This window comes from Macaca mulatta, chromosome 8, assembly GCF_049350105.2.
Source record: "Macaca mulatta isolate MMU2019108-1 chromosome 8, T2T-MMU8v2.0, whole genome shotgun sequence".
In the NCBI taxonomy this organism is placed as follows: Eukaryota; Metazoa; Chordata; class Mammalia; order Primates; family Cercopithecidae; genus Macaca; species Macaca mulatta.
In genome coordinates this window covers 141,930,935-141,956,480 of record NC_133413.1, presented here as the reverse complement: position 1 = coordinate 141,956,480, position 25,546 = coordinate 141,930,935, and the positions used below count along the sequence as shown (strand labels likewise).

General features: G+C 38.0%; 1 long non-coding RNA gene across 2 annotated transcripts in view; it reads left to right on the top strand.

Annotated features, from left to right (window-relative positions):
* Positions 1 to 25,546, top strand: part of LOC114680340 (uncharacterized) — a 269,085-nt gene that overhangs the window by 22,992 nt on the left and 220,547 nt on the right. The window lies entirely within an intron of this gene.

The following is a 25,546-nucleotide window of genomic DNA, read 5'->3' as shown; positions in this document are numbered from 1 at the left end:
CCAGCCCAGGAAACCAATTTTTCCTCCTAGGCCCTGGGTCTGTGATGTGAGGGGCTGCCATGAAGACCTCCGACATGCCCTGGAGACATTTTCCCCATTGTTTTAGGGATTAACATTCAGCTCCTCTTGCTTATACAAATTTCTGCAGCTGGCTTGAATTTCTCCTCAGAAAATGGAATTTTTTTCTAATACATTGTCAGGCTACAAATTTTCTGAACTTTTATGCTCTAATTCCCTTACAAAACGAATGCCTTTAACAGCACCCAAGTCACCTTTTGAATGCTTTGCTGCTTATAAATTTCTTCTGCCAGATACCCTAAATCATCTCTCTCAAGTTCAAAGTCCCACAAATCTCCAGGGCAGGGGCAAAAGACCATCAGTCTCTTTGCTAAAAGATAGTAAGAGTCACCTTTGCTCCAATTCCCAACAAGTTCTTTATCTCCATTTGAGACACCTCAGCCTGGATTTCATTGTCCATATCATTATCAGCATTTTGGTCAAAGCCATTCAACAGGTCTCTAGGAATTTCCAAACTTTTGTTAAAAATCCAGTGTGATGTGGCTACCATCTGGCCCATAGATTGAATTCTATACCATTACTTAAGGGCTTCCACATATGGGTCATCAAGTTTTAATTTCTGGGGAGAACCCAAGAACTCTCCTTTCAAACATTATTGTCCAAAGGGATAGGCCCAGGAAACCAGAGTTCTTGAGACTGCATCAGAGCCTTCAGAGTCAGGGTACATATTGAGACCCTTTGGGCATGATAATTGGGGCCCACCGTAGCTGGAGTTGAAAGTTTCCACGGGAAAGGGGAAAGGAACCACTTTCGCTTTTCTTTCTTATAAAACACATTTATTCTGTCTCTCTCTTGCCCCATATGTCAGCTATAGTAACATAACTTATGAAGATGCCTTTTTAGAAAAGGTAGGGCTAGGGAAGAGCCAGGGGAAGGAAAGCATGGAAGGGGAGGCTTTTTTAGAGGTAAGAACAAAAGAAGCCTGTGGGGACAGTACTAAATGTTCCAGCTTAGCTCACTAGAGTAGAAGAGCTGGTAGGCCATTGAAAACCAATAAGGTGGAAATAACAACTCTTATTTCCTCTGGCATGTCCACTATACCTATTACTTACAAGATATAAGTATGGCAGTGTCTTTGGCGGAACAATCAGAATGAGAATTCTATCCAAGAAACAGAGCTCATCATCCCATGTGTTTTTTCCCAGTAATTCTTTAAAAATTATCCAAAACAGAAAATGTAAACTTTATCTTGAAGCTTAGCGTTCTGAGGGACAGGAAGTAACATAACTGGAAACCTATGCTATTAGATTGACCCATAGTTTATCGAGGGGCAGGGGCAAGCAATTCAACAAAGTGGTTTTATAGGAGTTGAAGTAAGAAAGTATGCAACTTCTTTCTGTTTACATCCTACCAACCAAATATAATTTTTCATCAAGTAAATAATTGTTATTGATATTTTTATTATGAATATACTCACTGAGTAAATTAGGGTGAATGGCAATGGTCACCATGTTAGGATAGAGCTAAAATATTTGTTAAAATCAGAACAACGAGTGTGAGATTCAAAGCCAGACAACCTGGGATCAAAAGTCAACGGGTCTGAATCTCCCTTTCTTCTTTAACATTAAAATATATTTTAATCTACAATTTATAATTGCATATGCTTATATTGTACAAAATGATATTATGATTTGTGAATATAATATGGAATACTTGAATCAAGCTAGTTAACATAACCATCATGTCAAATGCTTAACTTTTTTTGTGACAAGAACATTTGAAATTTACTCTCTTAGCACTTTTGAAGTGACTAATGCTCTATTGTTAACTGTATTTACTATAATGTGCTATAGATCTTAAAACAAAGTATTTCTACTGTCTGACAGAGATTTTATAACATTTGACTATCACCTTCCCATTCTTCCCACCCCACAGCCTCTGTAATCAGCACTCTACTCTCTGCTTCTATGAGTTTGATTATTTTATATTTCACACTTACATCATGCAGTGTTTGTCTTTTTATCCTTGACTTATTTCACTCAAAAGAATGCTCTTCAATTCCATCCATGTCATCAGAAATGATAAAATTTTCTTTTTTTAAGACTGAATAGTATTCCATTGTGTGTGTGTGTATGTGTGTGTGTATATATATATTTGTTGTTGTTGTTGTTGTTGTTGAGACAATCTCATTTTGTCACCCAGGCTGGAGTGCAGTGGCACAATCTCAGCTCACTGCAACCTCCGCTTCCCAGGTTCAAGCAATTTTTGTGCCTCAACCTCCCAAGTAGCTAGGACTACAGGCACGCACCATCATTCCTGGCTAATTTTTGTACTTTTAGTAGAGACAGAGTTTTGCCGTGTTGGCCGTGCTATTCTCAAACTCCTGACCTCAAGTGATCTGCCTGCGTTCACCTTCCAAAGTGTTAGGATTACAGGCATGAGCCACTGCATCCAGCCTATACTACATATTCTTTATCTATTCATGGGTACTATTCAATACTTTATTCATAAATGGATTAAAAAAGTATATATACGTAATGCATGTATTGTCTATATATACTACACCAAACAAAATCTTCTACATAGCAATGGAAATAGCAGCGTGCAAAGGCAACCTACAGATTGAGAAAAAATATTTGATTAGGTTGATTAATGTTGATTTCTTAATAAATAGTACATAGGTTGATTTCTTAACAAATAGTACTTCAGTGAATATGGGGTGCAGCCATCTCTAAAACAAACTGTTTTCAAATCTTTTGGATAAATATACATAAGTAAGGTTGCTGGATCATAAGGCAATCCTATTTTTAGTTTTTTGAAGAACTTCCATAGAGTTTTCCCTAATAACTGTACTAATTGACTTTACTGTTTGCAGTGTATAAGGGTTCCCTTTTCTTCACATCCTTGCCAACACTTATCTTTCATCTTTTTGATTTTAGTCATTCTGACAGCTGTAAGATGCCATCTCATTGTTGTTTTAATTTATGTTTTCCTAATTACTACCAATGTTAAGCATTTTTTTTTCATACATCTGTTTGCTGTTTGTATGTCTTTTTCTGAGAAATGTCTATTCAGGTCCCTTGACCACTTTTCAGTTGGGCATTTTGTTTTCTTGCTATTGAGTTGTTTGTGTTCCTTATATATTTTGGATATTAACCCCTTATTGGATGTATGGCTTACAAATATTTTCTCTCAGTCTGTAGGTTCTCTTTGCACAAGGTTATTTCCTTTGCTATGTAGAAGATTTTGAGTTTGATGTAATCTCATTTGTCTATTTTTGCTTTTGTTTCTTGCCCTTTTGGGGTCAAATCCAAAAGAAAAGCATTACCTAGACCAATGTTATGTAGTTTATCCCCTATGTTTTCTTCTTGAAGTTTTAAATTTCCTAGTACTTATATTTAAGTCTTTAATTCATTTTGAGTTTATTTTTCTATATGGTATGGGATAAGAATACAATTTCATTCTTTAGCACATGGAAATCCAGTTTTCCCAACAGTATTTACTGAAGAGACTATCCTTTTCCCATTGAGTATTCTTGACACCTTTCTTGAAAGTTGATAGACCATATGTACCATGCATAAACCCATATTTATTTCTGGGCTCTCTATTCTGTTCTATTGATTGACTGATGTATCTAATTTTTTTGCCATACCATGCTGTTTTAATAACTGTAACCTCGTATTACAGTTTGAAAACAGGTAGTGTGATACCTGCAGCTTTGTTCTTTTTGCTCATGATTTTCTTTACTTATTTGGGTTTTTGGTGATTACATATGGATTTTAAAGTTTCTTTTTCCATTTCTATGAAAAACGACATTGGAATTTTGATAGGGATTACATGGAATTTGTGAACTGCTTTGGGTAGTATGGATATTTTAACAATATTATTCCTTCCAATCCGTGAATGTGAGATATCTTTTTGCTTATTTGTATCTTCTTCAACTTCTTTCATCAACCTTTTACAATTTTCAGTATACAGGTCTTTTACCTCCTTGGTTAAATATATTCCTAAGTGTTTTTGTTGCTATTGTAAATGGGATTGTTCTCTTGATTTCCTTTTCAGATAGTTTATTGCTAGTGTTTAGATATTCTACTGATTGTGTGTGTTGATTTTGACTACCTCCTCCCTGCTTTCCAACCCAGAGACAATTGGTCACTCTTTTGTGTCACTGTATGTCCCATATGTTATCACATGTGTGACATAAGCCTTTTTACCTCATTAACTGTGAGTTTTTAAGGTAATGGACTCAACCTTGGTAATAACAAATGTTTCAAGAAGGAGGGGAGGAAAAGAAGGAGAAAAGGGAGGTGTTATTATCAATTTTATAGCCAGGAAAGTTTACATTCAGATAGGTTAAGTGCATGTTTATATGCTATTTCTTATTTCCAGGCATAAAACATAAAACTGAGGCTTAGGGAATTTAAGCTCACTTATTCCAAGAGCTCCTGGTTAAACTTCAAACCTAGGGCTTTTAACAACAAATCCACTATACTTTCAACGTAGGGGAATACACTTCGTATTGGTTAGGAGCTTCAGCAGTGAGTCAGGTACCCTGGGTCCAAATCCTGGCTCAACTACTTGCTATCTGCCTAACATGGGGCATGTCTATAAATCTCCCTAGTCTGCAATTCCCTCACCTGAAACAGAGCAAATAATATTCTCCATCTTATGAAATTGTTGTAATTATTTAAGTGAAAAAATCCATTTAAAACATTTAGTATGGTGCTCAGCTTCTAGTTGATAATCAAATATTAACTGCATTTATTATTGTTTCTTGTTGTACTATAGCTGAATAATACTGCACTAAGAAAGTGGAAAAGATTAATTCCACATGAAAGAAAGCACTATCTATCCTCATCACCCCCATAATACTGTGATAGGTAGTCAGGACTTTAACCCAAAGCTAGAATTTCCTGTTCTCTACCAATCTACCCTTATTCACTACTTCTAATGTTTGCCACTGATTGACAGTACAGAAAAGGAATTTTAATATCCTTGGGGAAATTGACTTTCAACTATTAACTATAAGAAATGATGGCATCCCTGTCAGTTAAGTCTCTCAGCTTCACTTCTTCCTTAATTCTAAGACTGAAATAAATAAGTCATTTTCAAGGATACCCACAATTACTACTACTACCAGCAGTACTAATATAAATGTCTACAATGTATCTCACACATACAATGGCCAGGTACTTTATACACAATATCTGTGCACCTAGTTGAACCATCTTATTACTAGAAGTATGAATATCAATGCACCCATTTTACTTTTCCTAATAGGCACTTGAACCTCCACTAGGCTTTGTTCGCAGACAGTCTAGTAGCTGATACCAATTGAGCATCATCCACACTCTGAATTTTCCAGTTACCCTGGGAGCTTGTTCACCCCCAAATGCCCAGTCTGTTACAAAGACAAGGCAGAAGAATCAATGAAGTCTTATATGTCCGCTAACTGTGGCTTTCTTTGTAGTCCCATGGGTCTGGCTTCATCCGGGCTGTTGCTGTATTGATGCCTGGGCTCATCCTCTTTCTTCTGATTCCAACAATGGAGTGACTGTCATCACTTGCATGCTTAGTAACGACTCTCAAAGTGTAGTGCCAAGCTATCGTCCAGATGAGCCTCCAGGCTATTCTGCATAATGTGAAACTCTACGCCCTGATGCTGAACATGTATGAGCAACTCATACTTATTGCGTTCCAACTCCCCAGTTGGGACTGTGGAGTTCATTTTTTTTTCTAATTGACCATATTTGGACCATTCTAATACAACAGAGAAATTCTTATCATGTTGACCCTTACAAGGGAATGGTGGTAGATTCTAAATCTCCCTTCTTCTAGGATATTTTTAAATTTTTAGGCCCTATAGTTACTGTAGGGAATGTCTCAGAATAGGAAAACAGTATTAGGAAAGCACATGTTTTGGTAAGCACAAATTATTCATATGCTCTCCCTGGGACCATAGAGATAGTTTTACATTATATTTGTTTAACCTCTGTGTTTATTGAACATTATGCAGCAGCTGAAGATCCAAGCTCATTTTCTTCCTAGGTCAGAAAGCAGCTGGAAGCTTCTCTTCGTAACACTCTTTGAGTATTGTCTCATCAGCATCCTCATCAGCAACAGATTTAAGTCTATGTAGCCCTTCAGGTAGTTATTATTACCCTCATTTTTTGTATAATGAAGTAAGTAATAGAGGTTATCTACCTCTGAGTCACGCTGCTAGGAAGCAATAAAAGTATGATTCTAATAGAAATAGGATATTAATTCAGATCTACCTGACTCTAAGAATCTGGTTCATCTGCAGGGCTTGTCCTTGTTCCAGAGTCTAAGAGCAGCCACATTTGTGTCCTTCTTCAAGGTGAAATGCTTGAGCTTAGAGGACATTCCTTTCCTCTCCCCTTTCAATATTTCTCTTTCTTACTCTCTCCTTCTCTCTCTGCCTGTCTCTGTGTCACATACACACACCAAATAAGACCTTTGTCCAGGATTGAGCACCACTGTAAAGTCTAAAATCTTATATTTGTCTATGCTCTTTATAGACAAAAATCTGCCCCCTTCTGAGACCTAAGAGAGTTCCATTCAAGGCTCATACTTCTCCACAGTTACGGTAGTCACTTGCTTCTGTAGAATCAAAAGTTAATAGGGAAAACTTCAGATCCCAGTTTCATTCATTCTCAAGGAAACTTTTGGTATTTATTTTCCAGGAGGCTTCAGATTCCCAACTACAGCTGTTCATCCACATGCCCACTAAAATAATCTGATGGATGAAGGCTAGTCTTGATGAAACTGTAGGAATAACTCCTTCATTTTTTTTCAAGCAAGGTTAGGAAAGTAATTGGATCGACCCCTGAAAGCAAATCCCATCTCCCCCCTGGAAGGCAGGGCTACATCCTAGGATGTAGTCTTGTTGCCAAGACTGCTATGCAAGTTGCTGCCAAGAATTATAAATCTTTTACTAACCTTCCTTGACAGCTTGTCACTCCCCTGCCCTTTCACTCGAAGGATGCTCCCGACTCTCAGTGCTATATATGTTGAGGGTATTCTAATCGATTATCTGAGACCAAAAGTTTTCATAAGTGACTCATGGAGTGAATTTCTTGAGTGAGTTCTAATTTTCAAGTGCACTTAAAACAGAATTAAAAGAATAATATATATTCAACAACATCTAAAAATAATTTAAATAGCAACACATTTTAATAGCCATGGCCATTATTATTTATAGCATGTCAGCTCTATACTATCATTTTAATTGTTAACTTTTTAAATTATTATTATACTTTAAGTTCTGGGGTCCATGTGCAGAACGTGCAATTTTGTTACATAGGTATACATGTTCCATGGTGGTTTGCTACACCCATTTTTTTAATTGACAAATAAAATTGTACATATTCATAGTGTACAACATGATTGTTTGAAATATGTATACTCTGTGGCATGGCTAAATCAAGCTAATTAACACATGCATTACTTCACTAGCGTTTTTTGCAAGAACATTTAAAATCTGCTCTTTCAGCAATTTTCAAGTGCACAATACATTTATTAATTATAGTCACTATATTGTACAGTAGATCCCTTACACTTCTTCCTCCTGTCTAATTAAAATTTTGTATCCTTTGACCAACATCTCCTCAATCCCCCTGTCCCACTGGTCCTGGTAAAACCACTCTACTCTCTATTTCTACGAATTTGCCTTTCTAACATTCCACATAAGTGACACTATGTGGTATTTGTCTTTCTTCTGTGCCTGGCTTATTTCACTTAGCACAATGTCCTTCAGATTCTTCTATATTGTCACAAACGACAGAATTTCCTTCATTTTTAAGACTGAACAGTGTTCCATTATGTATATACAACATTTAAAAAATCCGTTCATCCACTGATAGATGCTTAACTGATTCCATATCTTGGCTACTATAAAGAATGCTGCAATGAATATGGGAGTGCAGATATTCCCTTAACGAACTAATTTTATTTCCTTTGGCTATAAACTCAGTAGTGGGATTGATAGATCATATAGTAGTCCTACATTTACTTTTAGATGATCCTCTATACTGTTTTCTATAACAGCTGTACTAATTTACATTCCCACCAATAGAGTGCCAGTGTTCTCTTTTCTCCACATCTTCACCAACACTTGTTATTTTTTGTCTTTTTGACAATGGTCATTCTAACAGGTATGAGGTGATATCTCATTGTAGTTTTAATTTTCATTTCCCTGAGGACTTGTGATGTTGAGCACCTTTTCAGATACTTGAATGTTTTTGTTTGTTTGTTTGTTTGAGAACTGTCTATTCAGGTCCTTTGCCCAATTCTAAATTGAACTATTTGTTTTTTTGGTATTGAATTTTTGAGTTTCTTATATATTAACTCTTTATGAGATATATGACTTACAAATATTCTCTTTAATTTTGAAGGTTGTCTTTTTACTGTGTTGATTATTTCCTTCACTGTGCAGAAGCTTTTTAGTTTTGATATAATTTTATTTGTCTGGTTTTGCTTTTGCTGCCTGTGCTTTTGGGTTCATATCCAAAAAATCATTGCCCAGACAACTGTGACAGAGATTTTCTCATATATTTTCTCCTAGAAGTTTCATAATTTCATATCTTTCATTTCAGTCTTATTTATTTATTTTTTTACTTTTTAATTTTTGTGAGTACCTAGTAGGTATACATATTTATGGGGTATATAAGATATTTTGACATAGGCATACAATACATAATAATCACATCAGCATAAATAGGGTATCCAGAATTTAATTATTTAATTCATTTTGAATTGATTTTTGCATATGGTGTGAGAAGAGGGTTGAATTGCATTCTTCTGCCTATGGATATTGTTTTTCCAAAGCAATTTATTGAAGAGATTATCCTTTCCCCATTGTTGCTTTTAGTACCTTTGTCTAAAAACAATTGAATGTAAATGTGTGGATATTCCATATTTATGGTTTGAAATAATTAATATTTAAAAAATATTCATACTACCCAAAGTGATCTACAGATTCAATGCAATCCCTATCAAAATTCCAGTGACTTTTTCCACACATATGGAAAAAACACACCTCAAATTTATATTCAGTCCCAGAAAACTAAATAGCTAAAGCAATATTTTTTTTTTTAAATTTATTTATTATTATTATACTTTAACTTGTAGGGTACATGTGCATAACGTGCAGGTTTGTTACATATGTATACTTGTGCCATGTTGCGGTGCTGCACCCATCAACTCGTCATTTACATCAGGTATAACTCCCAATGCAATCCCTCCCCCCTCCCCCCTCCCCATGATAGGCCCCGGTGTGTGATGTTCCCCTTCCTGAGTCCGAGTGATCTCATTGTTCAGTTCCCACCTATGAGTGAGAACATGCGGTGTTTGGTTTTCTGTTCTTGCGATAGTTTGCTAAGAATGATGGATTCCAGCTGCATCCAAGTCCCTACAAAGGACTCAAACTCATCCTTTTTGATGGCTGCATAGTATTCCATGGTGTATATGTGCCACATTTTCTTAATCCAGTCTGTCACTGATGGACATTTGGGTTGATTCCAAGTCTTTGCTATTGTGAATAGTGCTGCAATAAACATACGTGTGCATGTGTCTTTATAGCAGCATAATTTATAATCCTTTGGGTATATACCCAGTAATGGGATGGCTGGGTCATATGGTACATCTAGTTCTAGATCCTTGAGGAATCGCCATACTGTTTTCCATAATGGTTGAACTAGTTTACAATCCCACCAACAGTGTAAAAGTGTTCCTATTTCTCCACATCCTCTCCAGCACCTGTTGTTTCCTGACTTTTTAATGATGCCATTCTAACTGGTGTGAGATGGTATCTCATTGTGGTTTTGATTTGCATTTCTCTGATGGCCAGTGATGATGAGCATTTTTTCATGTGTCTGTTGGCTGTATGAATGTCTTCTTTTGAGAAATGTCTGTTCATATCCTTTGCCCACTTTTTGATGGGGTTGTTTGTTTTTTTCTTGTAAATTTGTTTGAGTTCTTTTTTTTTTTTTTTTTTTTTTTTTTTTTTTTTTTTTTGAGACGGAGTCTCTCTGTGTCGCCCAGGCTGGAGTGCAGTGGCGAGATCTCGGCTCACTGCAAGCTCCGCCTCCCGGGTTCGCGCTATTCTCCTGCCTCAGCCTCCCGAGTAGCTGGGACTACAGGCGCCCGCCACCTCGCCCGGCTAGTTTTTTGTATTTTTAGTAGAGATGGGGTTTCACCGTGTTAGCCAGGATGGTCTCGATCTCCTGACCTTGTAATCCGCCCGCCTCGGCCTCCCAAAGTGCTGGGATTACAGGCTTGAGCCACCGCGCCCGGCCTGTTTGAGTTCTTTGTAGGTTCTGGATATTAGCCCTTTGTCAGATGAGTAGATTGCAAAAATTTTCTCCCATTCTGTAGGTTGCCTGTTCACTCTGATGGTAGTTTCTTTTGCTGTGCAGAAGCTCTTTAGTTTAATGAGATCCCATTTGTCAATTTTGGCTTTTGCTGCCGTTGCTTTTGGTGTTTTAGACTTGAAGTCTTTGCCCATGCCTATGTCCTGAATGGTACTACCTAGGTTTTCCTCTAGGATTTTTATGGTATTAGGTCTAACATTTAAGTCTCTAATCCATCTTGAATTAATTTTCGTATAAGGAGTAAGGAAAGGATCCAGTTTCAACTTTCTACTTATGGCTAGCCAATTTTCCCAGCACCATTTATTAAATAGGGAATCCTTTCCCCATTTCTTGTTTCTCTCAGGTTTGTCAAAGATCAGATGGCTGTAGATGTGTGGTATTATTTCTGAGGACTCTGTTCTGTTCCATTGGTCTATATCTCTGTTTTGGTACCAGTACCATGCTGTTTTGGTTACTGTAGCCTTGTAGTATAGTTTGAAGTCAGGTAGCGTGATGCCTCCAGCTTTGTTCTTTTGACTTAGGATTGTCTTGGAGATGCGGGCTCTTTTTTGGTTCCATATGAACTTTAAAGCAGTTTTTTCCAATTCTGTGAAGAAACTCATTGGTAGCTTGATGGGGATGGCATTGAATCTATAAATTACCTTGGGCAGTATGGCCATTTTCACGATATTGATTCTTCCTATCCATGAGCATGGTATGTTCTTCCATTTGTTTGTGTCCTCTTTGATTTCACTGAGCAGTGGTTTGTAGTTCTCCTTGAAGAGGTCCTTTACATCCCTTGTAAGTTGGATTCCTAGGTATTTGATTCTCTTTGAAGCAATTGTGAATGGAAGTTCATTCGTGATTTGGCTCTCTGTTTGTCTGTTACTGGTGTATAAGAATGCTTGTGATTTTTGCACATTAATTTTGTATCCTGAGACTTTGCTGAAGTTGCTTATCAGCTTAAGGAGATTTTGGGCTGAGACAATGGGGTTTTCTAAATATACAATCATGTCATCTGCAAACAGGGACAATTTGACTTCTTCTTTTCCTAACTGAATACCCTTGATTTCTTTCTCTTGCCTGATTGCCCTAGCCAGAACTTCCAACACTATGTTGAATAGGAGTGGTGAGAGAGGGCATCCCTGTCTTGTGCCAGTTTTCAAAGGGAATTTTTCCAGTTTTTGCCCATTCAGTATGATATTGGCTGTGGGTTTGTCATAAATAGCTCTTATTATTTTGAGGTACGTTCCATCAATACCGAATTTATTGAGCGTTTTTAGCATGAAGGGCTGTTGAATTTTGTCAAAAGCCTTTTCTGCATCAATTGAGATAATCATGTGGTTCTTGTCTTTGGTTCTGTTTATATGCTGGATTATGTTTATTGATTTGCGAATGTTGAACCAGCCTTGCATCCCAGGGATGAAGCCCACTTGTTCATGGTGGATAAGCTTTTTGATGTGTTGCTGAATCCGGTTTGCTAGTATTTTATTGAGGATTTTTGCATCGATGTTCATCAGGGATATTGGTCTAAAATTCTCTTTTTTTGTTGTGTCTCTGCCAGGCTTTGGTATCAGGATGATGTTGGCCTCATAAAATGAGTTAGGGAGGATTCCTTCTTTTTCTATTGATTGGAATAGTTTCAGAAGGAATGGTACCAACTCCTCCTTGTACCTCTGGTAGAATTCAGCTGTGAATCCATCTGGTCCTGGACTTTTTTTGGTTGGTAGGCTATTAATTGTTGCCTCAATTTCAGAGCCTGCTATTGGTCTATTCAGGGATTCAACTTCTTCCTGGTTTAGTCTTGGAAGAGTGTAAGTGTCCAGGAAATTATCCATTTCTTCTAGATTTTCCAGTTTATTTGCGTAGAGGTGTTTATAGTATTCTCTGATGGTAGTTTGTATTTCTGTGGGGTCGGTGGTGATATCCCCTTTATCATTTTTAATTGCGTCGATTTGATTCTTCTCTCTTTTCTTCTTTATTAGTCTGGCTAGTGGTCTGTCAATTTTGTTGATCTTTTCAAAAAACCAACTCCTGGATTCATTGCTTTTTTGGAGGGTTTTTTGTGTCTCTATCTCCTTCAGTTCTGCTCTGATCTTAGTTATTTCTTGCCTTCTGCTAGCTTTCGAATGTGTTTGCTCTTGCTTCTCTAGTTCTTTTAATTGCGATGTTAGAGTGTCAATTTTAGATCTTTCCTGCTTTCTCTTGTGGGCATTTAGTGCTATAAATTTCCCTCTACACACTGCTTTAAATGTGTCCCAGAGATTCTGGTATGTTGTATCTTTGTTCTCATTGGTTTCAAAGAACATCTTTATTTCTGCCTTCATTTCGTTATGTACCCAGTAGTCATTCAGGAGCAGGTTGTTCAGTTTCCATGTAGTTGAGCGGTTTTGATTGAGTTTCTTAGTCCTGAGTTCTAGTTTGATTGCACTGTGGTCTGAGAGACAGTTTGTTATAATTTCTGTTCTTGTACATTTGCTGAGGAGTGCTTTACTTCCAATTACGTGGTCAATTTTGGAGTAAGTATGATGTGGTGCTGAGAAGAATGTATATTCTGTTGATTTGGGGTGGAGAGTTCTATAGATGTCTATTAGGTCTGCTTGCTGCAGAGATGAGTTCAATTCCTGGATATCCTTGTTAACTTTCTGTCTCGTTGATCTGTCTAATGTTGACAGTGGAGTGTTGAAGTCTCCCATTATTATTGTATGGGAGTCTAAGTCTCTTTGTAAGTCTCTAAGGACTTGCTTTATGAATCTGGGTGCTCCTGTATTGGGTGCATATATATTTAGGATAGTTAGCTCTTCCTGTTGAATTGATCCCTTTACCATTATGTAATGGCCTTCTTTGTCTCTTTTGATCTTTGATAGTTTAAAGTCTGTTTTATCAGAGACTAGTATTGCAACCCCTGCTTTTTTTTGTTCTCCATTTGCTTGGTAAATCTTCCTCCATCCCTTTATTTTGAGCCTATGTATGTCTCTGCGTGTGAGATGGGTCTCCTGAATACAGCAGACTGATGGGTCTTGACTCTTTATCCAGTTTGCCAGTCTGTGTCTTTTAATTGGAGCATTTAGTCCATTTACATTTAAGGTTAATATTGTTATGTGTGAACTTGATCCTGCCATTATGATATTAACTGGTTATTTTGCTCGTTAGTTGATGCAGTTTCTTCCTAGCCTCGATGGTCTTTACATTTTGGCATGTTTTTGCAATAGCTGGTACCGGTTGTTCCTTTCCATGTTTAGTGCTTCCTTCAGGGTCTCTTGTAAGGCAGGCCTAGTGGTGACAAAATCTCTAAGCATTTGCTTATCTGTAAAGGATTTTATTTCTCCTTCACTTATGAAACTTAGTTTGGCTGGATATGAAATTCTGGGTTTAAAATTCTTTTCTTTAAGAACGTTGAATATTGGCCCCCACTCTCTTCTGGCTTGTAGAGTTTCTGCTGAGAGATCTGCTGTTAGTCTGATGGGCTTCCCTTTGTGGGTGACCCGACCTTTCTCTCTGGCTGCCCTTAAGATTTTTTCCTTCATTTCAACTTTGGTGAATCTGGCAATTATGTGTCTTGGAGTTGCTCTTCTCGAGGAGTATCTTTGTGGCGTTCTCTGTATTTCCTGGATTTGAATGTTGGCCTGCCCTACTAGGTTGAGGAAGTTCTCCTGGATGATATCCTGAAGAGTGTTTTCCAACTTGGTTCCATTTTCCCCCTCACTTTCAGGCACCCCAATCAGACGTAGATTTGGTCTTTTTACATAATCCCATACTTCTTGCAGGCTTTGTTCATTTCTTTTTCTTCTTTTTTCTTTTGGTTTCTCTTCTCGCTTCATTTCATTCATTTGATCCTCAATCGCTGATACTCTTTCTTCCAGTTGATCGAGTCGGTTACTGAAGCTTGTGCATTTGTCACGTATTTCTCGTGTCATGGTTTTCATCTCTTTCATTTCGTTTAGGACCTTCTCTGCATTAATTACTCTAGCCATCAATTCTTCCACTTTATTTTCAAGATTTTTAGTTTCTTTGCCCTGGGTACGTAATTCCTCCTTTAGCTCTGAGAAATTTGATGGACTGAAGCCTTCTTCTCTCATCTCGTCAAAGTCATTCTCCATCCAGCTTTGATCCGTTGCTGGCGATGAGCTGCGCTCCTTTGCCGGGGGAGATGCGCTCTTATTTTTGGAATTTCCAGCTTTTCTGCCCTGCTTTTTCCCCATCTTTGTGGTTTTATCTGCCTCTGGTCTTTGATGATGGTGGTGTACTGATGGGGTTTTGGTGTAGGTGTCCTTCCTGTTTGATAGTTTTCCTTCTAACAGTCAGGACCCTCATCTGTAGGTCTGCTGGAGATTGCTTGAGGTCCACTCCAGACCCTGTTTGCCTGGGTGTCAGCAGCAGAGGCTGCAGAAGATAGAATATTTCTGAACAGCGAGTGTACCTGTCTGATTCTTGCTTTGGAAGCTTCCTCTCAGGGGTGTACTCCTCCCTGTGAGGTGTGGGGTGTCAGACTGCCCCTAGTGGGGGATGTCTCCCAGTTAGGCTACTCAGGGGTCAGGGACCCACTTGAGCAGGGAGTCTGTCCCTTCTCAGATCTCAACCTCCGTGTTGGGAGATCCAGTGCTCTCTTCAAAGCTGTCAGACAGAGTCGTTTGCGTCTGCAGATGTCTGCTGCATTTGTTTAGTTTACTGTGCCCTGTCTCCAGAGGTGGAGTCTACAGAGATAGGCAGGTTTCCTTGAGCTGCTGTGAGCTCCACCCAGTTCGAGCTTCCCAGCAGCTTTGTTTACCTACTTAAGCCTCAGCAATGGCGGGCGCCCCTCCCCCAGCCTCGCTGCTGCCTTGCCGGTAGATCACAGACTGCTGCGCTAGCAATGAGGGAGGCTCCGTGGGTGTGGGACCCTCCCGGCCAGGTGTGGGATATGATCTCCCGGTGTGCCTGTTTGCTTAAAGCCAGTATTGGGGTGGGAGTTACCCGATTTTCCAGGTGTTGTGTGTCTCAGTTCCCCTGGCTAGGAAAAGGGACTCCCTTCCCCCTTGCGCTTCCCAGGTGAGGCAATGCCTCGCCCTGCTTCAGCTCTCGCTGGTCGGGCTGCAGCAGCTGACCAGCAGCGATCGTCCGGCACTCCCCAGTGAGATGAACCCAGTACCTCAGTTGAAAATGCAGAAATCACTGGTCTTCTGTGTCGCTCGCGCTGGGAGTTGGAGACTGGAGCTGCTCCTATTCGGCCATCTTGCTCCGCCCCCGCCAAAGCAATATTGAGCAAAAAAAAAAAAAAAAAAAGACAAAAGAAAAGCTAGAGACATTACACTACCTATTTCACAATATACCACAGATCTATAGTAATCAAAATAGCTTGATACTGACAGACTAACAGACTCATGGAAATGTGACAGAATAGAGAGCTTTGATATAACACACTTTTACAGTCAGTCGATTTATACTGTCAATTTTTAACCTATATATATTGTTCTTAATAGCACTTTATAAGAGGGTTATAAGTATTATTATCCTCACTTTACAGACGATGAAACTGACACTCACAGAAATCGTTACCTTCTAAGGCCACGGAGAAGCATAGTTGAAGTTCAAACCAGGCTGAAATGAGTGAAATCTGTGATTTTTTGTAAACATACACTTTCTATATTAATGCTTAATTTATTTCACTGTCTCTACTATCTCTAATAGGTCACTAATCTATTTCTGTACCTTTGAAATCCTACTGTGTTATGAAACTTAACAGTTATGTTCAATTCAATAAATATTTATCGACTTTCTGCTACATATAAAAATACAATATTGGGTTCAGGGGCATTGAAAAGTGATGTTAGAAAACATCCTGTTTAAAAAGTAGCTTAACTTTTTGTAATCTTGATTTCTTTTGTAAATGTTTCATTTATATTAATGATAACTTAAGGACTTTAAATGTATTTACAACTTACCGTGTTCTAGAAAATTTTACATATTATTTTATTTAATCCTTACAACAATTCTGCCATACCCACTTCATAAAGATAAAATTACTTCTCCCAAATCATCAAGATTGGTGCCACAGTCACAGTTTGATTCTAGAGCTTTCCAGCTCTTAATTTTAGTGGACATTTGTCAATGTCTGGGATAATTTTTTTAATTGTCACAATTTAAGGGAATTGGCATCTAGTGGGTGTAGGCAAGAGATGCTGTTAAAATCCTTCAGTGTTCAGGCAGTCCCCAGACTAAAAATATTAGTAGTGTTGAGGTTCAGAAACTCTGCAGTACACCAGAAAGTTTTCTAAGAACAAGTGTTGTATTTTACACATTTTTAGTACCAGATATGTTTGTAAAGTTGTTCAGTCTTATAGCCAGCATGTATATGCAGGGTTTTGGTTTAGGTATTTTTTCATTTATTTGATTATCCAGTATTTATTTGAAGCACAGTTTCCAATCACTAGGAATTACACATACTCATATACTGAGTGCTCTAATATGTGCAAAAGGGGTTTCTGAGACTGTTTTTAGAGCAAGTGGACAAGTTAACTCATATGGTTGTTAGCATAAATTCAATAGAATGCTTTTGTTGTTATAAGAGTACTTTTTTCTAACACGGTGAAACCCCGTCTCTACTAAAATACAAAAAAAAATTAGCCGGGCGAGGTGGCGGGCGCCTGTACTCCCAGCTACTCGGGAGGCTGAGGCAGGAGAATGGCGTGAACCTGGGAGGTGGGGCTTGCAGTGAGCTGAGATCCGGCCACTGCACTCCAGCCTGGGCAACAGAGCCAGACTCCGTCTCAAAAAAAAAAAAAAAAAAAAAAAGAGTACTTTTTTTTTTTTTAACTTTCAGGAGCTTCAAAGAGAGATAAGAAAGGTAATACAGAGAAAAAAGAAATGACATGTGTATTAGTCTGTTCTCATGCTGCTAATAGACATACCCAAGATTGGGTAATTTATAAACAAAAAGAGTTTTAATGGACTCACAGTTCCACATGGCTGAGGAGGTCTCACAGTCATAGTAGAAGGCAGAGGAGGAGCAAAGCCACATCTTACAAGGTGGCAAACAAGAGAGAGAGAGCATGTGCAGGGGAACTCCTCTTTATAAAACCATCAGATTTTGTGAGACGTATTCACTATTATGAGAACAGCATGGGAAAGATCCACCACCATAATTCAGTTACCTCCTACTGGGTCCCTCCCATGACATGTGGGAATTATGGGAGCTACCCATTCAAGATTTAGATGGGGACAGAGTCAAATCATATCATCATGTTAACTTCTTCCTGCACAAAAGAAAGGACTGAGTACCTACAAAGTCTGGTGAAATTCAGGCCACAAGCACTTTTATTTTGCAGCCTAAGAGCTCAAGTATAGCCCTGAGTAGGCAAGAGGAGGGAGCCTCTTCCTCGATATCCTGCCCCAGAGCACCTTCTAGCCTGGCCACCATAAGAACTCAACATGGTCTCCAGGAAGGTTTACAAGCTCATAGCAGCAGAGTCCTAGAAACACCTAACCTTGGCAGTGGTGAAACCCTCAGCAGGGGCTGAAGCAGAGATTCAAAGGGCTGTGCTTGACAGCTCCAGAGGAACTTATGGGATTTTGGAGGTAAACAAAGACCATCTTGAGAAGAGGTAGTCAGGCTAAGGCCCTGAAAACCATTGCATTTTGGACAGGACTGATAAAATGATGGTATTTAAGATCAAAGTCTCCTGGAAACTGGGATGTTTGGATTTCATAAGTGAAAGACATAGACATGCCCTCAGGAGATTTACAGTGGAATTAGAAAGAGATAATACACACATACTTTTAGGGGAAAGTATTGTTTATTCATCAACTATAATATACAATACCTCTGCTAGATACTTCACATAACATGTGAAATTCTTATTCCACTCACTTCTCTTCACAATAATTGAAGATAGATATCAATATACTCACTTTATAGACAAGGAAACTACAACTCAAAAATGTTTCCAAGGTCAAACAGTTTCCCAGATATCCTTGCTCTTTTACAGTTTGGGGACTTCATATATTTTATTATTTCTTGCTGAAATATTTCTGCCCACCATTAGTACCTGGCTAACTCCTCCTCATCCTATTAACTTCAGCTTAGAGGTTTCTCTGACCCATCAAACCTGGATCAATATTCTCTTGCATGTTTATGGGATTCTTTTTTTTTTATTATTTTTTATTTTTCACTTTGTGTAGTAGTCATAAACTTTGCTCTTGATGTTTTCAATTTTATTAATCTTTGTTTTCTCTACTAAATTGAAAGCCTCTTAGGGCAAGAGTGATGACTTCTTTGTTCACCTTTGTATTCTTAGTCTATGCAACAGTGCTGGGTTTATAGTAAGCCCTCAATACAATTTGTTGATGGAATGCCTGATTACTGAGGTGCAGGGAACACCAGAAAGTAGAATTTTGTATAGCCACAGAGAATACAAAGGTAACTAAAACAAACAGCTGGAAAATTAAAATGTTACCAGGTATAAAACAGAAAATACCAGCTATGGCATTTGAACTTTGTTCTGTAGACATTGGGAGGCACTGATGATTTAGATCAGGGGAGTGGCTTCATTAGCTCTGTTCTTCTTAGTGATCTTCTGGAAGCTCCATGCATGTTGATTCACAATAGGAGTAACTGGAGATGGAGAGATACATTAGGTGGCTCTTGCAACTACTGCAGTTAGAGGTAATTGAATCTGAAGTATTACACAATAGAAAAAGGAGGGAAGGGAATATAATGGGAACTATTTCAGTGACATAATTGAAAAGGACAAAAACAGACACGCTGGAGTGAGAAAGAACATGTTGTCAGAGAAAATTTCTGATTTCCAAACATGATGTTTAGAAGGATGGAAAGGTCATTAATAGAAACACAAAACAGTTTTGAGGGTAAGAGAATGAGCCCATGTGTGGCCTGTTCTCTATGGGTTTGTCTTTGACTGTCTTTTCTTCCTTCTCCCTCTACTCTTTCTTAGTCAAATCATTTCATCTCAGGGTTAGCAGAGCTAAACTGAAGCCAGCATAGTGTCACAGAATAATGGGAAAAGTGTGCTTTGGGAAGTTTAATGCATCAGGTTCAAATCCTGGTTCTACCTTTTTTGTCCTCTCTGTAGCCTTGAGTAAGTCTCAGAAACCCTCAGTGTCTTCATCTATTTAAAAAAAAAATAGGTACAATATATTCATAATAAATCCATACGTAGGATTAACAATGATTTAGCTCCTAATACACAGTAAGTGATCAATAATTTCTTGACTACATAGGTGATTAGGAATTCCAGTGCTGAATAGTACTCCATAAGGGGATTTTATGGTCATTAAAGTAGTGACTTGATTCTAAATGAAGTCTTTCCACTTTGGGAGGCCTAGGTGAAAGAATTGCTTGAGCCCAGGAGTTCGGGACCAACAGGGGCAACATGGTGAGATCCTGTCACTACAAAAAAAATTTAAAAAGTAACTAGGCAGGGTGGAAAGACCTTGTGGGCTCAGTTACTCAACAGACTGAGACAGGAGGATCACTTGACCCCAGGAGTTCAAGGCTGCAGTGAGCCATGATCGCACCATTGCACTCCAGCCTGGGCAATAGAATGAGACCCTGGCTCCAAAAACAAACAGTAACACAAATGAAGTCTTTCAACATTGTCTTAGGGAGAAATTTTTCTCTAAATTAAATATTGTCATGCTAAATGATTATTGTCTTCATGACTGCTCATATATTTAATATTATAATTAATATTTTAAAGTGCCCAGTATATATAAGACAGGCTATAAGTGCTTTCTATTCCTTATATTTTCTTATATTTATATTCCTTATATTTTGACCTACCACATAAAATGTATAAGTTAGAAATTGCTGCATAACAACCACCATACTGAGCTCGCAATTCTGTGAGTTAGCACATTTTGTTGAGCTCAACTGAACTGTTCTAGTCTGGATTAGCCTTGGCTGATCTTGGTTGGATTTACTCATGTATTTCAGGTTAGCTGACAAGTAGGCTAGAGCTGGCTAGTCTAAAGTGGCATGGCAGCTAGACTTCAAAGATGGACTTCAATGAACTATGCTTCCTGATACCCATGCCCTTCTGCAGTTCCCTCTCACACCCAATCTGGGCTGGCCATGTGACTTACTTTAACCAATAAAGTGCAGAAGAAGTGACTGTGCAAATTTGAAGTAAGCTTAAGAAAGCCTGAACACATTGACGTTTGCTTTTTTGAGAATCCTGAGCTGGTAAGAAGTTTAGCTATCATACTGTAAAGATAATGTGGAGATACAACAGAATATTCAAAAGGAGAGGCCTTGAGAGGTGTGAGAAAGAGAAAGAGAGAAGAGACAGAGAGGAAGAAGAGAGGGGAGAGGAAGAAGAAGAGGAAGCAGAGAGGAGAATAGAGGAGAGGAGAGGAAAAGAGAAGAGGGGGAAGAACAGGAGAAAGGAGAAGAGGAGGGGAGAGAAGAGGACAGAAGAGAAGAGAGGAAATGATAGATACCTTGCTATTCCAGCATCTTGACCTTCTCTACTGAGGCACCTGACATCCAGACATGTGAGTGAGCCATCTAGGTTGTTCCAGTCAAGAGGAGCTCTCAAATGACTGCCATCCCAGCCAACATAATATGGAACAGAAGAAGAACCCAGACAAAATCAACACTCGTAGTTGTAAAAGATTTTTTTTTTCAATGTCACTGAATTTTGGGGTTGGTTGCAGCAACATATAGCCAAAACAAATGGCCTCTTTCATGTATTTAACACATAGTTAGCTGTCAACCAGTGGTGCAACAGAGATGACTGGGGCACATGTCTCTCATCCTCCACCAGGATAGTCCAGATATTTTCCCATAGTTGAAGCAGAGATCCAAGAGGGTAAGCAGAAGGATACATGTCCTTCAAGGTTTGGGCTCAGAACTGGCACAAAGTGTCTTTCTCTGAATTCTAATGTCTAAACAAGTCAAAGGCCAACCAGAATCCCAAGGCAGACATAGACTCTACCTCTTAATAGAAGGTGCTGGAAAGTAGCATTGCAAAAATACTATGAATACAGAGAGGGATGGAAAACTGTAATCATTTTTGCAATCTACCACACAAGGCAATGATTATTATATCTATTTTTACAATGATGAAATCAGGGCTCAAGAGATTACATGACATGCCCAAGGCCACATAGTTAGTATATAAAAGGGTGGGGATTCCCAAATAGGTATGTCTTCCCCAGAGCTCACATTCTATCTCTTCCATCATGCTGTGTCTATGTGTTAATGGTTTCTTTTGGGTGCATTTGTTTTAGCTCTAGCAATCTTTCCCAAGTGAATCTTTAAGGTTCTCTAGGTCTGGTGATTCTCCATAACTTAAAAGTGAGAATATTCTGGTTACATATCTGTAACTTCAAAGTTGGATGCTGAATACATTGACCTTTAAGTCAGAACTGCCCAGGGAGCTATTAACTCCCCCTCTTGAGCATCTGGGTTTGTCACTAAGCTCCTCAAATGGATTAGTCATCAAGGTTCTTTATTAACTGTCAAACAATTGATTCCAAATGAAAGTTTTCAGAATTGCTGCTGAAAACCAAGAAGCCCTAGAGACTGGACACCTTTCTGATGAGTTGACTTGCCTTTATTCCGCTGTTTTCAATGTCCATTTTGATGGTGCAACTAGAGTATTCTCAGCTAATGAAAAAATAATTTAGTCCAAAGTGGCTGTCGATAGAGTTGTGTAATGATGTATCTGTGCTTGATGTATTATAATTCATAATAAAAATTTATAAAAGTAATATTATTCATAATAATATTTATACTGATTATTATTGCTTTATTATAAATCATTATTAGATTTTTTTGATGGGAAGATTATGCTATAAGACTACCTTGTTTTCCCCCCAGAGAGGGACTACGACCTGCACCAGAAACCTGTGTTTCTTTTTTTCCTTTGCGCTGCCTCCAATGGTACATGTGTTATATCTTTCTCAGCCACTTTGGAGAATCACTTGACAATGAATTGGAATTTGGCTGGAAACCTGGACCTCTAAACTCTTTAGATCCTAACCTCTCATGAAGCTTCTGAAGAAGACATGGTGTTTTGAAGATGAAGCAAGAAAAAAATTGTTTTATCATAAGGCTCTTGCCCCACATCCTCCTCATCTCCAAAAACATAAGTCTTATCTTAGCTAGTGAGCTCGACCAGAACCCAAGAAGGCCCCTGTTATTCAGAGGTTCACATATAATGCCCTTTTCAATGATGTCAAGGTGAATCAAAGAAAACAAGACTTTCACTCAGAGTTCTAGCCTTGGAATATTCTTTTTATCTTGAGTCTTCTCCACGAGAAGCAGATTCTGATAAGAGCAGCCCTACACTCAACTTACCTCATCTGCTTCATAGAGGTGAGAACATTTCCAGATAATATCACCACTCTTTTGCAATTTCCTTGCATTTGACCCATTCATCCACTCCTTACTGGTGGAGTAGGGGTTGATGAGGGAAAAGAGACTTGGGCTCTCACCAGATACCACCACATTCCCAAACCAGAAAATGCCAAGCTTTATTTAACTCCCATCCTCCTTCTCTTTTGTAGAAGTAGAATTCAGTAAAGAATGCCAGGTTGATGAATCCTATGTTTGGCTACTAAGATTCTATTTTCTGTCTTCTCCCTTCCTCTATAACTGAGTTAGTTTTGTTCATGTAAGTCTGAAACTATCATTGAGAAGAACTGTATGTTTGTGGGAAGAAAGCAAGGAAAGCCTGTGGGGCTTAAGTGCTGGAGGTTGGCCTTTTCTGCTGTAGATTAAAATATGCCGCTTCCACTACTTCCACTTCACTCTTGTTTATGAAGCTATGACCAGAGAATGCTTGTTGTTTCTTCTTTTATTTGTTTGTTCATGTCTATCTTTGATAGCTTATCCATTGTTTGATCCTAGCACTTAATAGTGTCCCTATGTGAACTAAGATTAAAAGAATTAACTAACCCAAAATATAAGATGCTGAATATTCTTATGAAGAAGAGTTCAGAGAAATTGATATGAGCTGAGGGCTGGAAATTTACATGCATGCACATGATCCATACAAGATGTGAAAGGGCCCCTGGATAGACAGAGTTTGACAGACTTACCTATGAGATTCCAAGGCAGTGTGCTTACTTCAGCAGCAGAAAGTCCCATGTAGCTCCATATAGTTGTAAAGGGGACAGTTCCTGGCTCTCCATAACTGGCATCTAATAGTAATAGTAGTCAAGTAGTATTGATAGTAACGTTAGTAGTAATAGTAGTAGAATGATAGTAACAATTGTCATTGTCCCCTTGACATTCCAAAAACACTGTCTTTATTCATGATGTCCCCTCACCTATTCTTGCTTCTTAAGCTATTGAAGTTCTGGATATCTTTTCAGTATTTACTATAGATGCCACCGCTTCAGGGAATCCTTCCTTGCTTATATAGGTTGGAATAAAAAAAGTCTCATCTTTCTCCTACAACAATTTAACCATACCTCTCTTAGACTTACCAATTTATCAATATATGAAATAATCTGTTCATTAAGCTAGCTTTCCCTTTATGTTGCAAAGGAAGGTTCTGTCTACTAACTTTTCTGAATTTAAAAAGTGCTTAGCTTAATATCTTGCCCATCTGTATTGGCCCATTCTCGCACTGCCACGGGAAAAAAAAAAAAAAAAAACCGCTGAGATTGGGTGATTTATTTTTTACACCAAGGTTTAACTGGCTCACAGTTCTGCAGGCTATATAGTTATATAGGAAGCATGGTGCTGGTATCTGCTCAGCTTCTGCTGAAGGCTCAGGGATCTTTCAATCATGACATGTGGAACAGGCATGTCATATGGCAAAAGCAGGAGCAAGGGGTGGGGGTGGGTTGTGCATACTTTTAAATGGCCACATCTTGGCAGAACTCACTACCATGAAAACAACACCAAGTCATGAGGAATACACCCCCAAACACCTCCCACCAGGCTCCACTTCCAGCACTGGGGGTTACAATTCAACATGAGAGCTCAACTATATCACTATCATATGCAATAAAGTTTGCTGAATTATGAATAAACAAATGTAAACTGAATTCAGTGAAGGTTAAATTACAGAATAAAAGACATTTTCAGTAGTGAGATTTCTAAGGTGTCATGTATGATATTTCAACGTATAGCAGGACTCCATAATACAGATAGACTCTGCTAATTAATGTGAGATATTCATCCAAATATGTAGATCATGACAAAATCTAATGATCTCCCAAATGATGACTTGAATTAGTCAATATGAATATATAGGCAAAGATATATGACTCAGGTTAAATCTTACCAAGGACAAGCACAGATTTGTAAGTCACCACTAAATTGATACCATTTGATTCTAGCAATTTAAGTGTGTGGGCGATAACTCAGTTAATGAAACATTCTCACTATTGGCTCTCAATAATTAACATTAGTCAGATGTTTAATCCAATATAAAGAAAGTGATTAACTTTTGCCAAAATATTAGACCTTAGAATTGTTCCTTTAATAGTAGCAATTTATTTTTGTGTGTAATTATTCATAAGTCTACTGGAAATTAACATCCTAAACGAGGCCACATATCTCAATGAATTCATTGAAATATTCCATATAAATTTTGTGTATGCAAAAACACAGAAAATAGTTTTATGTCTGCAAAAACACATAAAAGACAGAATCCTTCAATCCCAGGGATTGACATGTTTTTTGTTTTTTGTTTGTTTTTGATAAAACACTTCATATGAATATCCCAATTAACCTAAATTGATTATACAAATGTATGAAATTATCACATGTACCCCCTGATATGTATATTCAATGTGTATCAGTAAAGAAATAAATTTTTAAAACACTTCATAGAATAATTTTAAAGATGACTTTATCTGATAATCAAATACTTGATGAACATTTAGAGATTCATAATAAATATTTATAAAATGATGTATTTATCTATAATTTGCTTGTTACTGAAAAAATCTCAGTAGATTATAAGATTAGATAAAATACCAGAAAATAAAAATAGGTAAGATTAAATAAAATATGGGTGAGAAAGGACAGTAAACATGAGTACAAATATGACATAAAGCAGGCATAAGTTTAATGGAAAGTTGGTCTCCATAAATGTCCAATATTTCTTACTGCAAGAGTGGAGAAAATTTGTATACAAGACTCTGAGAGTTCCAACAGCACTACAAGAATATAATTTTGATAAATCCTTGCAGTCAAA